Genomic DNA, 15,204 nt, shown 5'->3' with positions numbered 1-15,204 from the left:
ACCCAATACCCAAAAATATTGCATGCTTAACAAGAGCAATGCATTCCTACATAGTTTTCAAGTACCTGAACATTAGAATATAAATGTTTGTGTATATCAATTGCAGATGTGTAGCATGTACACAAGTGGACGGCAAAAAGGCAGAAACTCATCTTCTAAATAGAGCTACATTAAATTTGGAAAATACACCTTCCATTGTAAGACACCCCAAACCAGTTATAAAAAAAAAAATCTTGCCAAAAGCAACATCACAAAATTGGAAATTAATTAATAATCTGATAATATATATAAGTCCACATGAACAAACTTCCAAACCGAAAAGTTGTGATACAATAGCCATACAAGGTGTGAGTAATTGGAAATCGTGCTAGTCACTTCTCAACCAACAGTAATGGCCAGCAGCCCCATTCAGAGGGCTGGAAATTAAAAAGTAAAGTGGACAGATTCCATTCCTCTAGTTACTTCATCAGCCTAGTTTACGTCATAGACTAAATAGTAGACTCACCAAAATCCAAATCCAGGACAGGATCACAAAACAAAAACGTGATTTTTTCCGAAACAACGACAAAGAATCTAAGGAGAGTGAAAAAGGAAAACATAAGGCCTATTGATATTGTAGAGTTTTTTGTGGTATTTTTTGGGCCACATTAAAGATATTACTTAAAAACATTACAATGATTCAGGCCACCAATGCTATAGTGTACTTACTCCTGGGTTTAATGTGGAAAACCCAGTAGCAGAGTGTAGCTAGAAATGTTACACTTTTCAACAGCATATACTAAGATCTGTGAAGAATAAAATTCGAACAATCATGTCCATCCTTAATATATTACAGTCTAATGTTTACAGTTGATTTTGTTTTGAAAATGGTTCATGTAAAATGAGAAATGAAACTAAAATTGCTTTATGTATAAACAGTGAATTACATAAGACATATAAATGTAATATAATATTATAATAATAATAATAATAATAATAATTAAAATAATAATATATAACATACTCACTGCAATAATGTCTCCAAAGTGTCCCACAAACAAAAATATCTGCCTGCAATCATAGAAAAAGAGCAGAACTGAAGGAAGGGCGCAGCTGCTTCTAAATACTCGTTGAATTGCAAGTCCAGGTGTACATGTCTCATCCTAATTGCTAAGCGCAGTGTACACGTCTCAATGCAAATGTTAACAACCCCCCGCTGCAAGGATACTATAGTTGAATGACAGGCAGACATTTTACTCACAGGTGTAGCTTGATCTGCGAGTGACGTAAGCATGTCCACATGTGCACTGCGAACCAATCAGAAAGAAGAGCATTGGAGAGCAGATTGCAGAAAATCAAAATTAGGTCCTTCACATTCGCGCGGAGAGAGCTAAGGGTGCTGACTGAGGGCATGGATAGTGCAAAATATTCAATAGATACTGCTGCTAAATATGACTTTTTACAGCCAGAAAAATTATTGTTTCACACTGGGGAATATGGGACACCTCAAAGCACTTGTAGTGCAAAATATTGTATAGATAGATACTGCTGCTAAATATGACTTTTGGCAGCCAGAAAAATTATTGTTTCACACTGGGGAATATGGGACACCCCAAAGCACTCGTAGTGCAAAATATTGTATAGATAGATACTGCTGCTAAATATGACTTTTGGCAGCCAGAAAAATTATTGTTTCACACTGGGGAATATGGGACACCCCAAAGCACTTGTAGTGCAAAATATTGAAAAAAATGCCTCCTCTATCCTCCTCTAACAATTGCTAATGGAATTGGTATCAGAATTGAAATAATAATAGAAAGAATAAGGTATACAATTATTGCTCTGTCCCTGCTCTAATACTGCCTGTGAACTAACCCTGCTCTCTCCCTCTGTCAAATGACGATGGATTGGTGTGTCGGCGGGTATTTATGCATTTCAAATATCGCGAGAACTGAGTTTTGAGATCCGACTACGTCACGATGACGTTTTGCCTCGATTTCGAATCCGAATGGCAGGCTCGGTACTCGGATAGGCGAAGTTTGGTGGGTTCGGATCTCGGGGAATCGAGCCCGCTTGTCAGGCGCCGTCCGCACGGCCGCCTGTCTGCCTGACCCCACCTGTCAATTATTCTGTCCCTCTCCCTATTGGTTGGAGTTTTGGCTCCAAAGTTTAAAAGGCACCTCCTCCCTGTCCTCAGTGCCTGATCTTCATGTTACCTTCCATGGGTTTCTGGCTCCTGTACTATTCCTAGCCATAGAGCTGACATTCTACTCGCTGTATCACCTCTCCTCAATTCCAGTGAACCTGCTGATTACTAAACTGTATTCCTGCCGCCATCCTAGTGGTAATCAGTCGTCCGCAGAGCTGACACTCTACAACACTTCTTCTCTGTACCTGCATAACCTGCTGGCTACACCCTGCAACATATCATCGCTATTCGTGAGTAACCTGCTGACTACTGAACTGTATTCCTGCCGCCATCCTAGTGATAATCAGTCGTCCGCAGAGCTGACACTCTACAGTGCTTCTTCTCTGTTCCTGCATAACCTGCTGGCTACACCCTGCAACATATCACCGCTATTCGTGAGTAACCTGCTGACAACTGAACTGTATTCCTGCCACCATCCCTGGGGTAATCAGTGATCCACGGAGCTGACACTCTTCTTTTGGCTACTTACTCTTGTTGCTTGTCTTCCTAATATCTCGACTGGTCACTTCCAGTAAGGGCCGCGACCTGCAAAGAGGTGCAGCTAAGTCCAAACCGCCTTGCGGCTGGTCCCTGGTGAATATCTCCTCCTTGTTAGACTCCGCGCCTTACTGGGAGTTGTATTTAGTCTCCGGTTGGTTCCCGTTCCTTACCATTCCTGCTGCAGAATCGTGACACAGACTCGTGACAACAGCATTTTGGGGGTGGCAACACCCACAGTTGCCCTAAGCAGTTTTTCACATACTACAAGACCTTACCCACATTTCTCCTGTAATATGCTTCCCTAATCTGCCACTATTTACATTATATGTTTATTGATCATGAAAAATACAAGATTAATGTCTAAATTTGAATGCGTTTTTACAATTTCACGTCAACATCCCTATGTAACCTAAGGGAAACCACAAATTTGGAACAGCCCATCTAAAAGTGTTTTGTGTTTTGTTTTTTGAAGGTCTAGGGTTTAAAACACTCCATTATTTCTGTTGCTAAATGCATGTTTCACAATCTCGGCTCAAATTATTATTTGACTACAAGTATGTAACTGTGAAATGGAGAACATTTTGCAACAAAATACTGAGTAATTACGTTATATCCAAAAAATAATAGATATTATTATCCAACAGTCCATCAGAAGCGTGAGGAGGCGGCCGAGCAGCCTGAGGATGAGGAGGAGGTGGTGGAGGCAGAGGACCAGCAGCAGCAGGAGGAGGAGGAAGAGGAGGTGGTGGTGGAGGCAGCGGGCCAGCAGTAGGAGGAGGAGGTGGTGGAGACAGCGGGCCAGCAGCAGGATGAGGAGGAGGTGGTGGAGGCAGAGGACCAGCAGCCGCAGGAGGAAGAGCAAGAGGAGGTGGTGGTGGAGGCAGCGGGCCAGCAGGAGGAGGAGGAGGAGGAGGTGGTGGAGGCAGCGTGCCAGCAGCCAGACGAGGAGGAGGTGGTGGAGGCAGCAGGCCAGTAGCTGGAGGAGGAGGAGGTGGAGGAATTGGCTGAGGGTTAGTATTGACATTAAGCCCTTTACATCAATTTCACCCATTTATCCGCCCATTGTAGTGGTACTAAATACCTGATTTCACACATGGGCAATTAAATTATACATACTTATATATGTCACAGGTTTCCATCATAATGACCCTGCTAAGTTGTTCTCACCAATAATCAATTCCCCCTTCCACTTCCCTGGCCACTACATATTCAACAAACAAAAAGCCTTCTCCCTCTTGCTGGAAATGTATTTTGCATCCCATTACACATTGTTGTAATGTGAAAGTTAAGTTACAGTACACGCGTCTGCTAACTCCTGTTTCTTTTTTTATATTTTTCCAGAGCTCAAGAAGACAACCAGGCTGGGGGTGAATTCCCACCAACAAAACATGCAATCAGCGCCGGTGCTAGGGTTTCTTGGCGCCCTAGGCACAGTGTGAAAATCGGCGCCCCCCCTTTAAAAATCGGCGCCCCCCGTCGTGGGTACCCTGTCTAAATTGGCGCTGCGCTTACCTCCCCTCAGCTCCCCTCCCCATGTCTTTCTTTATCTTACCTGCATCAAGCTGCTCCTCTCTGCTCTGTCTTCTCCCCTCCCCTCACAGACACTGTCGGGCCGTGATGATGTCATCATCACGGCCTGTCACTGTCAGTGAGCGGAGGGGAGGAGACAGAGCAGAGAGGAGCAGCTTCATGCAGGTAAGATTCATAGCCCCTTCCCCCCCTCTCCTCCCCGTGGATTTCTGCAGTTTTAAATGACCATAGTCATTTTTTTTTTTTGAGGCGCCCTGCAGAGCCCGGCGCCCTAGGCAATTGCCTAACCTTGCCTAATGGGGCCTGCATGCAATCATGCATGGTATTTTAAAATGCTGCGTAAAATTAAAAAATATGAAAAATTGTTGAAATAAAAAATCAATCTGTTGCAACAATATTATTAGTTGATCAAATTATTTAGTTTTTGTTTAAAAATTGTTAGTAAAAAAAAATAAAAAAAATTGTGGTGTGTATCTTTTGTAATTTAATTTCACGAAATGTGTCGAGGTGAGCTTATTTAGGCGAATACTGGATGGACATTTAGAACATACCTTAATATTGTTTTAACATTGGTCCCTTTGCACTACATCATAATTTCTTTAATTATTTATTTATGGTGGCGTCAGCTAATCTGAGGCACAGTACAGAGAGCACAGTCCCTGTCCCAATAGAAATTACTTTTGATTGATGAAGTCAAATGGAGTACAGGGAAGAAAAAACAAAACATGAGGAGAACATACAGGGCAAGATTTGTCAAGAAAAGTTTGTCAATAAAAGGAGTAACTTGGTCAAAGCATGTTTTATTGCATGTATATTTAAAAAGTTGGTATATATTTATAATTTGGGTAAGGCATGTCCTAGATCAACTTTCTATGTATCTGTGTGATACCTGAAAAAAGAGCCATTATTTTACTTTGGTGCAAAAACAAAAACCTTTAGACAACACTTTTACAAGGTTCAAAGTTCCTCTAATTATGACTTCACTTATCTTAATGGCCCACAAAGTCAATGGAACTAAGGCCATATTTGGGAAACAACTCATGACCCCAAGACTGTAAGGCGGAAGTGCTAACCACTAACCCACTGTGCTGCTGATGTGTTTTCTGCAATGATTTGTAGTAAAACTGAGTACATAACATACATGATGAATAAAAATTAAAAGGTTTGTGGACAATATTTGCATTAACCTCAAAGGAGCATGTCCCCTCAAAATCAACCCCCACCCCCCAAAAGTCTAAGGACATTCATAGTAATAAGTGGCAGCATGCAGATAATGTGAATAGTGTGCCCTGTGGGCCAGATTAATTTTGCATTCAAAAACATTAATATTCGTAAATGCTATTTGGCCTTATAAAGTTGCATTTGAGAGGGAGATACATCTAAAATATGAGGACAGATTTATCATTGTGGTAGAGCGTGAAAAATCAAGCTAGCAAGTGTTTGTGTGTTACATGAAAACAAACCATTACTTTCCTTATTAGGTAACTACTATCCCAATACTAGCCCTTGCCAAAAAAACATAGACTGTGTTAGATCTAAAATTCTGACCCAAGTCTGCCTGTGGTGTCAAGTATATCTGGAAGCGCTTCAATCAGCTGGAGAGAATTGACACAGACCAAGTTCTGTATACAAGGAATATTCTCTAGTTTATTGATACAAAGATACAGGTTTTTATAGGCTACTGAATAAATGAATCCTACGTCATATGCATACAATAGTTTATACCACTAGTTTATGAGAAGCGCTACTGATTAACTTTCTCACGTATTCTTGAGGTGTTTACTTTTCTCCCCCTTCTAAGGACAGATGAGCCTATTATTTCTTATCTCAAGGGGAGTTGGAGATATGCTATGTGCAACACCATGGATACAGCTCCCATACTACCAGCTGGATATGAAGCTCATTATTGTTTTCATAACTGGTTACATTCTTCAGGTGTTCTCTATTAGTTCAACTTCAAGGCCATAGGCTCACATATTGCAAAACTGCAAGTTAACAGAAAAATGAATAATCTCTTCTAGCAAATAATATTTCTATACAAGTTACAATAAAATGGCTGAACAAAGGCCTTATGAGGCCTTAACAAAAAATCATATTTAACATTTCCCATCTTTTATTCAATTTTCGACCCTTTCTCCTCCTACCTACCTAATCCTATCTATAGAACCACATTCTTAATAAGCAGGTACTTATACACATGTAGGAGGCCACATGCATAGAGTTGGTCCCCTTAGGAATCTGTCAACTCATCCCCCACTCATAAGCCTGTGATCCTCCCTGTCCTAACTTGATTTATGAGGAGATGCATTTTGGCAAATGTCCATGTCTAGAAAAGATGGTTTCTTAGAAGATGGTTTCTTAAAAGATGGTTTCTTAGTAGGTAGTTAATGAGTCTATAGTAGTTCTGCAGGCCTTGCATGTCCTTTGTTCAATCTTTAGTAGTTTCTTGTTGCAAACTCTGCAGTTCTTTGGCTTTGCTAGTCCAAATAATTCATGACACTCATAGTCTGGTCAGGTTTCAGAAGTAATTTCTGTGATCATCAGAGGTTCGGGATTTTCAGTGGTTCCCTTTTTGGAGAGACAACAATCAAGTGTCAGTAACTTCTTAATCAGCCATATATTTAGTTTCATTATCACCTATACGATCAACAGGATTGCAAAACCATTTGCTACTAATGCCAATATTTCCAATATCCAACATGAATCATTACTGACAACTTTACCAATGAGGTTATGCATCTGCACAAAGACATTTTCAGAGTTTACTCTACTATGAGTGCAAATTGTTGAGCACTCCTTCCCATATGTTTCTCACAGTGGCATAGGCAATATGTCACTTAACTGTCTGTTTCATACTGGGTTAGGGAGGCCTTAATCCCTACTTCAGTCACAATTATTCTGGCAAGACATATCAATACAATGAGACAGTCATTTCTATTTATCAGAACAAGACTCCCCTGATTTGAAGACTTTGCAGTGTTATGCGTGAATCCAGGTGTCTCTTTCCTGTACTTTCACTGCCATGGGAGTCGTCAACAGGACTTGATAAGGACCCTTGTATCTGGGTTCAAGACTTCTCCTGATGTGCTTTCTCACGACCACCCAGCCCCCCAGGGTGCAGTTTATGGGTACCTGTATCAAAATTAGGGTTTGCAATGGAGGAGAATATTTGACCATGTATTTCAGTTAGTTGTTTCTATAATAAGGCAACATAATTCAACAAATCACTATATACATGGTGTAGTTGCTATGCAAAAAATAACAGCCTGTTCTGTTTGCTGTGCCAAACAATATCTCATATGGTGTTAAACCTGTGTCTTTCCTAGCAGTATTTTTTACTGAGTGCAGGTAAACATGAGATCCATGGCAGACCTGTTTCAGCCATTATTTTCTGCATTTTCAATTTCAGTGTACCATTAAGGCGCTCCATACATCCTGAACTTTGGGATCTGTAGGGGGTGTGATAGTTTCTGGAATCCTTGCCCCGTAAAGTGTATCCCTCTGTCACTTACAATGACCTCTGGTACACCATATCATCAGATTACCTCATTCGCAATTTTCTTGGCTAATGCTTTAGCATTTGCTTTTCTATACAGCCATGTCTCCAGCCAGTGACTAAAGAAGTTGACACAGACAAGCACATTCTCAAAGCCCGAGCATTTGGGAAGTTATAAAGTCTATCTGTATCCTCTTATAGGGATATTATGTCTGGGGTGTGCTTTTCCATAGGACAGACTTACTCGGGTTACTTTGTGCACAGACTAGGCATTCTGCCACTAACGACTGTGCTGCTTGGGCGAACCCTGGTACTATCCATAAGCTGCTAGTGAGTACAACCATAGCATCTTTTCCCAGATGCACTTTCTCGTGTGCTATATTGGCCATAATGGGATAAACTACTTTTGGCAGACACAAACGCTGACCTTTACACCACTCCTTGCACTTCTAGTGCTCCATGTATTGCCCAAGTCTTTTTCTTATTTTCTGTTGCTTGTCTTTCCATAAGTTGGAGTGTGCTCTGGTCAAACAGGGGTCAGGGGGTCACCATGTAAATAGACTCCCCTTGGGGTACTGGGGCTATGGCGGCTTCTCGTGCGGCCTGGTCTATTTCACTTAGCTTCGGGGGTAGTATCTCTGTGTGTGTCTTCACCTTCATCACTGTTTGGAGGACAGCTGGAATGCAGTGAACAGTGCCCTGGTATGTTCATCATATTGACTGGTTTGCTTGCTGAACCCATAAGGTCCCTACTTTTCCATACAGGGCCATAATCATGCGCAATTACAAATGCATAACTTGAATCAGTGTAAATATTTACTCTTTGTCCTTTTGCATATATGCATGCAAGTGTCAGGGCCTTTAGTTCAGCTTCTTGTGCTGACATGTGACTCGGTAGAGTCTGTTGAATCACTATTTCTGTGTGTGTGGTTACAGCACACCCTGTATACGGGACAGGATCTATGTGATAGTGTGAACCATCTACAAAAAGAGTGATGTCTGCATCTGGTAATGGTTTATCTTTAATGTGAGATAAAACCAGAGATTCTTGTTTCATTAGTTCTATGCAATCATGTTCAGAAAAATTTTGTTTGCATTTTTTTTTTTCCTTTCTTTCTGTTCAAGCTGGAATGGAATTCCCCCAAATCCCTAGGGTAACCCCAATATATACAGGTACTTCTCCCATCTTTTGAAACTTGCTGCAATAAGGCAGCAGGATTCAACATTGTGCACTGCTTAAGTGTAACGTTACTGGGAGTAAGCAGTGCTACTTCATTAGGATAGGCTTCAGTAAGGAGCATGTGGAATCCAAGGAAAAGGTTCTTGGTTTCTGAGTTCCACAAAGTTTACACTCATTAGATGGAGTGTACAGTACAACGGTTAAGACAGATGTGGTAACTTTAATTCTTCTGGAAGAGAAACACTTAGCTTAAATAACCTGTTAATAAGCCACATCATCAGTTCTATTAGTGTATATAATAATGTGTTGGGCCACAATACTCACAAACACATTCCTGCATTGGGTGTAAACCCCTGTAGTCATGGGTTGCTCTTTTCTTTATTTGGTTGGGTTAAACTTTCATATTAGAATTTTCTAATTATGTATAATGATCTATACATTACTATGGGCCTGAGTCTGGTTCTTCCAAACTTGGCTTTCCTTTCTAGTCTAGTACACATCTACAGCGCACAGCAAAGGAAAATAACGTGCAATCTATATTCCTCCTGCTAATATCAATGAACTCCCCTCTCTGGTCTCCCTTGGACCTTTAAAAAACTTAAAATACAGTTTACTCAGATTCCCCTTGTCTGAAGGTCTTAACATATATCTGTGAACATGAGAGGCTCTGGGGCCTCTTGTGCTTCCTTTTTTTTTTTTGTCTTCTAATAAAAAAGGAAAGGGAGGAAGAAAATACACAGTGCGCTCGGCAAGTGTTATATGTCACTCATTTCACAATAGGAGGGAATGTCCTTTGTGCTGTATATCTTCATACTTAGTAAATCTGTCCGGTAACAAATGTTTTGCTTGTGCTTGGTTTCTGTCACAACGTACGATACCGTTAAGGTAACTGGGTGTCCTAGCACAATATCTATACTCTTTTCAAGCACTAAAGCAGAGTAGTATGCAAGTGACCTTAGCTTGCGACCATGTATTTGTGTCAGTACTCCTTGTACATGTGCACTGACTTCATAACAAAATAATGTGAAAGGCTTGTCATAATCTGGCAAAGCCAGTGCTGGCGCTGAAGTTATTTCAGCTTAAAATTGGTTAAACATTTGGTTCTGCTCAGAGGAGAGTATAAATGGCTTGCTATGATCCAGAAGTGCTAATGCAGGAGCACATACAATTGCTCTTAAAGTCTTAAATCTTTTTCATTTCTGTAAAAATATAGAATTCCCATCAATGCATTACCATACCCACAATAAAAAGAATTATTTACAGTATATGACAATTATAGCACAGTAAATAAGGGCAGTAAATGTCTTTACAAACACTGATTTACTCAAAACTGTAATGAGGATACAAATAAAAACCTTTTGCTTTCTGCACATACAGAAAAACCACCTAGTTCATGCATTTGCTATGCGAATAGCACATAAACTCTAATATCTCTTTCCAAAACAAGGTAATCATTACTCAGAAGAGTTTACGTTATTTAAATCCTTCATTAGTTTATACTTATGTTTGTTGTGGTGCAAAGATGGTGCATTGGAAGTTAAATCAATGCAATCTGGATTGCCTAATGGGTCTTTGCAGCTGGAGACCTGTGAATAAAAAAAACTTTTGCATAGAGATTAACATTTATTTACTAGGAATTACTGTAACTGTAACATGCGTGTATACTGTTATCAGGTAACCAGTGAACAGCTGCTAAAAGCTTAACTGTGACGCTATGCGTTCCATGCCTTGATTTCCTCAAAGGGGCAGTCCCTAATTTCACAAATAGAGAATGTCAAAGTGACGAGACCTGGGCGAGTGTTCAAAGCCACTCCTTTCTTATCATCTCTTAGTACAGCCCTTTTAAATGACACTAATTAAATTTCCGGGTTTAGAAACATTCAATCTGGAATCTTGGTTCCAAGTATTCAACCATTTTAAAAGCAGCACTGTCTCATAAATCAGAGTACTCTCGTTAGACACAATACATTGTGTCTGTAAATCATTCAACATTTTCTCAACAAAATCTCTCTCCCGTGACCAAATATTCACACATATTTCTAGATTCTGTGATTTTCGTGTTCAAAGTAAAAATATATTCACTTAAGTCTCGCTCACAGACGACATTTTATCTCGTAACATTTCTTTAAAGGCATAACAAACCCTCCTGATTTCTGAGAACATTCATCAGCGCCATTTTAACACAGATAAAAACAGCATGTAAGCTCACTCCCACAATTCTCAACTTCATTAAAGAGAAAGCTATATTTCTGAACTTCAGAAACAAAATTATTTTGTTCAAATACAGAAACGGCTTGTTGGATCCCAGCCAGCTTTGTTCTGACACTAGTACTTATAGTGATAATGTACATTATTTACAATCTTGTCCGTGCAATCGGACCAAACATTTTAAAACTTCTTTTGTATCTTTTTAAAAGCTTATCATTAAGCAATGAATGTACAACTTTTTCAACCTTGAAACATGTCTCTTGTAAAAAACGGACAAGACAGACAAACATTGTGATTTAAAGTAAATCAAACATCTCCCTTATAGAGCACTAAGACAGAGAACAAACAATGTGAATTATCACGGATCTCTCTCACACGCAGTAAGACGGAGACAAAACTCACATACAGAGAAAGAAAACTTAACTGACATCTTCCAGCCTACTGCTGTGGAACTACAAGTCCCAGCATTACACTAAATACAAGTTAGCTTCAACATGTTATCATCAATCAGCACTCCGGACACATTTTTTCAATTTTACATACATTGTCAAAAAACAAAAAACAGTGTGCTTCTTATCTCAACACACTGAAATCATTTACACAGAATAAGGGAGGGGCACATTTCACTTATTCAGCTGCACAGGATCAAACATACATTTATAATATACAACCTACTTGATTCATTATTCAGCTTCCGATGCATTTAGCATATCCACATATATTTCGACTTTTCAGATCTCTTAACTTTCCTGTGCCACCTCAAACAATCTCTTGGGGTTTGATCTCAATACCCCTTTGTTCTTGTCACATTACCACTTGCAACACCTTTGTTTCTCCATCCACACATATCTTTGGCTATCCCCGCTTTCTTGAAAAATTCCCTGCAGACCTTCTACTCCCCCATTTCCTTAAGTCTTTGTGCATCATATCTATGAGGGAGCTGCTGTCATTTGTTTACTATCTATATTACTCGTATTGACAGTATTCTGTTGAGTCCAAATCGGGACTCTTATCTAGTTTCTGTGGGTTGTCCTTGCACTGGACGTCCCGTTCTGTGGACTCCTTGTACTGGATGTCCGTGCTAAATAGCTTCTTTGACAGTATCTGGGACGAAGGTCTTTTGGAAATCTCTCTTACACAATTTGGGCAGATTACAGAATCTCCCTTCTTTGATATACCTCTGGGGATGGTGTCTAAAATGTTCACTCAATGTTCAAAACAATAACTCTCTAAATCCCTCTATTCCATTACATGCTTCTTTGATCAATGTCTTATGTGACTTTTATGCTTTATACATCATACATAGGTACAAACACATGCACTCAAAATTCAATCATCTTTCAAAAATCTAATCAACAATACAATTACAGTAAACAAATTGGGTTAATACTGTATTATATTAATCAGATGATACTTGAGACTCACAAATTCGCGTGTCAGGTGCCTCAGACAGACATGAGGTGACCCAGACTAGGAAGACCAACGAGTAGAAATCTACTGACCGCGGATGTTGGGGTTCAATGTGCTGGGAAACCTCCGTTGTCTGTCTTGTAGCCTGCTGGACAGCGAATCTCTGTGGCGACCTCCAAGTTGTTAGATCTAAAATTCTGACCCAAGTCTGCCTGTGGTGTCAAGTATATCTGGAAGCGCTTCAATCAGCTGGAGAGAATTGACACAGACCAAGTTCTGTATACAAGGAATATTCTCTAGTTTATTGATACAAAGATACAGGTTTTTATAGGCTACTGAATAAATGAATCCTACGTCATATGCATACAATAGTTTATACCACTAGTTTATGAGAAGCGCTACTGATTAACTTTCTCACGTATTCTTGAGGTGTTTACTTTTCTCCCCCTTCTAAGGACAGATGAGCCTATTATTTCTTATCTCAAGGGGAGTTGGAGATATGCTATGTGCAACACCATGGATACAGCTCCCATACTACCAGCTGGATATGAAGCTCATTATTGTTTTCATAACTGGTTACATTCTTCAGGTGTTCTCTATTAGTTCAACTTCAAGGCCATAGGCTCACATATTGCAAAACTGCAAGTTAACAGAAAAATGAATAATCTCTTCTAGCAAATAATATTTCTATACAAGTTACAATAAAATGGCTGAACAAAGGCCTTATGAGGCCTTAACAAAAAATCATATTTAACAACTGCTTTGGGCAAAGTTCCTGTTGTGTTCATTTCATTAATGAATAATGCACACAAGCTGTACACAGATGCTACAGCCATGCTTGGTATTAAAACTCATGAGGTCAGTGTTGTGAGACAGAAGTGCTAACCACTAAGGTACCTGTGCAGATCTTAATTGGCATATATTTGTGGGTAATAAGGAAGAGTACTATTAGCTAGCTCTTACATCTGTTTTACACATGCTGTATTGTTGTGCTTATTGCTGTAGTCTATAGAATGTATTTATCTTTCCAAATTAATGTTGCCTTAGTGGTTAGCCAGTCCCCCTTCCAACAATGGAGTCATGAGTTTGATTCCTGATTCATGATCTTTATCTGTGTGGAGGTTGTATGTACTCTACTATGCATTGATTATGGAAGAGTACGCTATACATTTTGGAACATTAATTATATTAATTTGTATAATACACTAATGTTTATTTTAATATGCAAGTTTATTTTTGTTTGCGAATTACTATTCGATGATTTTGCATCCACATTCTTAGTTCAAATCAAACTCATTACACAATCTTTCATGTAGGTGAATAAGAAGGTGTTACTATCTATCTATACATAAGAAAGGCTAACGCTGCTCCTCACCTTTATAACACACCTCTTCACATCAACACATCACACACACACCTCCGCACATTTACACCACATGCACACACACATACACACACACACACACACACACACAAACCTAGGCACATCTACACCACACACTCCTCGGCACATCTACACCGCACACACTCCTCCCTACACACATCTTCGCACATCTACACCGCACACACACACACATACCTCCGTACATCTACACTACACACACCTCCGCACATCTACATTGCACACACAGCTACACCACACACATAGACACACACAATACCACACATCTACACCACACACCTTCACACATCTACACCACACACACCTTCACACATCTACACCACATACACACCTCCGAACATCTACACCACACACACACCTCTGCACATCTACTCCACACACACACAACTTCACACATCTACACCACACACACACCCCTCCGCACATCTACACCACACACACCCCTCTGCACATCTGCACCGCACACACACACACATCCGCACATCTATACTGTACACACACCTCTGCAGATCCACACTACACACACCTCTACACATCTACACACACACACACACCTCTGCACATCTACACCACACACATAAACACACATTACCTCACGTCTACACCACATACACACCTCCGCACATCTATACCACACACACAACTCTGCACATCTACACCACACACACACACACAACTTCGCACATCTACACCACATACACTTCCGCACATCTGCACCGCAGTCACAAACATCCGCATATCTATACTGCACACACACCTCTGCACATCTACACTACACACACACACACACACAAACACACATCCACATATGTACATGACACACAAACAAACACAAACCTAGGCACATCTACACCACACACTCCTCTGCACATCTACACCGCACACACTCCTCCCTACACACATCTTCGCACATCTACACCACACACACACACCTCCTCACATCTACACTACACACACCTCCGCACATCTACATTGCACACACACCTCCACACAGCTACACCACACACATAGACACACACACTACCACACATCTACACCACACACACACACCTTCACACATCTACACCACACACACCTTCACACATCTACACCACATACACACCTCCGAACATCTACACCACACACACCTCTGCACATCTACACCACACACACACAACTTCACACATCTACACCACACACACACACTCCTCCGCACATCTACACCACACACACCTCTACACATCTACACACATACACCTCTGCACATCTACACCACACACATACACACACATTACCACACATCTACACCACATACACACCTCCGCACATCT

At 40.4% G+C, this 15,204-nt stretch overlaps 1 long non-coding RNA gene across 1 annotated transcript; it reads right to left on the bottom strand.

Annotated features, from left to right (window-relative positions):
- Nucleotides 1-5,818: 5,818 nt before the first annotated feature.
- On the bottom strand, nt 5,819-13,252 carry LOC142138668 (uncharacterized). The gene is made up of 2 exons (XR_012688084.1): nt 9,199-13,252; nt 5,819-7,330 (listed from the first exon to the last, which is right to left on the bottom strand). It is a non-coding gene; the product is annotated as an uncharacterized LOC142138668 (long non-coding RNA).
- Between the last annotated feature and the right edge of the window lie 1,952 nt (nt 13,253-15,204).

Source organism: Mixophyes fleayi, chromosome 2, assembly GCF_038048845.1.
Source record: "Mixophyes fleayi isolate aMixFle1 chromosome 2, aMixFle1.hap1, whole genome shotgun sequence".
NCBI lineage: Eukaryota > Metazoa > Chordata > Amphibia > Anura > Limnodynastidae > Mixophyes > Mixophyes fleayi.
Note: the sequence above shows the minus strand (reverse complement) of the source record. Positions and strands in the feature narration are given on the sequence as shown.